The 2,546-nt window shown below is 34.4% G+C and overlaps 1 long non-coding RNA gene across 1 annotated transcript; it reads right to left on the reverse strand.

Moving 5' to 3' along the window:
* Positions 1-152: 152 nt before the first annotated feature.
* On the reverse strand, positions 153-2,309 carry LOC121355526. Its single transcript, XR_005955425.1, has 3 exons — positions 1,699-2,309; positions 438-458; positions 153-329 (listed from the first exon to the last, which is right to left on the reverse strand). It is a non-coding gene; the product is annotated as an uncharacterized LOC121355526 (long non-coding RNA).
* Between the last annotated feature and the right edge of the window lie 237 nt (positions 2,310-2,546).

A 2,546-nucleotide genomic window follows, 5' to 3' on the forward strand; every position in this document is an offset into this window, starting at 1 on the left:
TGAATAAACTATTTTAATAAACTATGTTAATTAACTATGTTAATAAATATGAATAAACTATTTTAATAAGCTATAAAAATCAACTATATTAATGAGCTGTATTAATAAGCAATATTTAAAAGTGATATTAATAAACGATAACATTTCAATAAACCAAAATTTTAATTAATCAATTTAATGAAATATCTAATGAAACGGGAAACCGGCAGATTTTATGTTTATAAACCACAGCCGCTGCAGCGCGGTAATTCCGTTATTAATTAATAATATTATCAATTAATGATCTGCCGGGGTCCGTCTGTCCTCACCGAGCGCCGCCGAGAGCTCCGCTGCGAGGGGAAAAAGCCAAAACCGCTCAAAAACGGCTCAGTTTGGGTGGGAGAGGGACCCGAATTCCCGAATTCGGGGAATTCCGGGGGGGGGAGGGGCACACGCACCGATCCGGGCGTCGCGGGAATCTGGGATGGGGAAAAGAGGGAAAAGTCACATTGTCACCCAAAAATTGGAATTATCGCCCAAAAAATTGGAATTATCACCCAAAAAATTCAAATTATCACCCTAAAAAATTGAAATTATCACAGAAAAAAAGTCAAATTATCACCCCAAAAAATTCAAATTATCACCCCAAAAAATTGAAATTATCACCCCAAAAAATTCAAATTATCACCCCAAAAAATTGAAATTATCACCGAAAAAAAGTCAAATTATCACTCAAAAAATTGAAATTATCACCCCAGAAAATTGAAATTATCACCCGAAAAAATTCAAATTATCACCCCAAAAAATTGAAATTATCGCCCCAAAAAATTGAAATTATCATAAAAAAAATTGAAATTATCACCCCAAAAAATTGAAATTATCACCCCAAAAAATTGAAATTATCACCCCAAAAAATTGAAATTATCATAAAAAAAATTGAAATTATCGCCCCAAAAAATTGAAATTATCGCTGAAAAAAAGTCAAATTATCACTGAAAAAAAATTCAAATTATCACCCCAAAAAATTCAAATTGTCACCCAAAAAAATTGAAATTATCACCCCAAAAAATTGAAATTATCACCCAAAAAATTGAAATTATCGCTGAAAAAATTGAAATTATCACCCTAAAAAAATTGAAATTATCATCGGAAAAAATTGAAATTATCACCCCAAAAAATTGAAATTATCGCTGAAAAAAAGTCAAATTAACACTCAAAAAAATTGAAATTATCACCCCAAAAAATTGAAATTATCACAAAGAAAAAATTCAGATTATCACAGAAAAAAATTCAAATTATCGCGGAAAAAAATTCAAATTATCATCGAAAAAAATTCAAATTATCACAAAGAAAAATTCAAATTATCACCGAAAAAAATTCAAATTACTCAAAAAGGGTTTTTTAAAGGGAGAAAAAGGAAATTTCCCAATTCCCTACCAGGTTCTTCCGAGATTTTGCCTGGAAAGAGCCAAAGGCGGGAATTTCCAAAGGCAGGAATCCCGGCGATTTTGGGATTTTCCGCGGGAATTTTGCCACCATTTATTGCACCCCAATTTTTGGGGGGAAACGGCCCGAGCTCGGCGGGAAAATGGGGCAAAAAAAGGGGGATTTGGGGCTGGGAAGGGCAGGGCTCACCCGCTGCTGCTGGCTCCTTGGGCTCTTCTTCCTCTTCTTCCTCTTCTTCCTCGGGGATTTGGGGCTGGGAAGGGCAGGGCTCACCCGCTGCTGCTGGGTCCCTGTGCTCTTCTTCCTCTTCTTCCTCATTTTCCTTTTCCTCTTTTTCCTCTTCTTCCTCTTTTTGCTCCTCCTCTTCCTCCTCCTCCTCCTCCTCCTCCTCCTCCATTTCCTCACCTGCAAAGAGTTGAAATCCGGGCAATTTTGGGCGTCAGGAGCGGAAATCGGCACAAAAGCCGGCGGTCAAAAAACGGAAATGACCAGAAAAAAAACCGGGAATGGCGTTAATCGTTAACGAGCGCGGCAACGCCGAATTGCGCGGAATTCCGCGGGAAATTCCGGAAAATCCCATTTAAAATTCTGTAAAAAAATCTGTAAAATTTTGTAAAATTCCGTAAAAAATTCCGTTAAAGGTTCAGTAAGATTCCGTAAAAAATTCCGTTAAAAATCCCGTAGAGTTCTGTAAAATTCCGTAAAAATTTCCATTAAAAATTCCATATAGTTCCGTAAAAGCCCGTAAAAAATTCCGTGGAATTCCGTAAAAAAATTCCACAGAATTCCTTAAAATTCCGTGAAAAATTCAGTAAAAAATTCTGTAAAAATTCTGTAAAATTCCATAAAATTCTGTAAAAAAATTCCATAAAATTCCGTTAAAAATTCCGTAAAATTCTGTGAAAAAAATCCCTAAAATTCCATTAAAAAAATCCATAAAATTTCGTTAAAAATTCCCTAAAATTCAATAAAATTCTGTAAAAAATTCCATAAAATTCCATTAAAAATTCCGTTAAATTCCGTTAAAAATTCCAGAAAATTCCATACAATTCTGTAAAAAATTCTGTAAAATTCTGTGAAAAAAATCCCTAAAATTCCATTATAAAATCCATAAAATTTCA

Source organism: Pyrgilauda ruficollis, unplaced genomic scaffold (genome assembly GCF_017590135.1).
Source record: "Pyrgilauda ruficollis isolate IOZ18807 unplaced genomic scaffold, ASM1759013v1 scaffold2517, whole genome shotgun sequence".
Classification (NCBI taxonomy): Eukaryota; Metazoa; Chordata; class Aves; order Passeriformes; family Passeridae; genus Pyrgilauda; species Pyrgilauda ruficollis.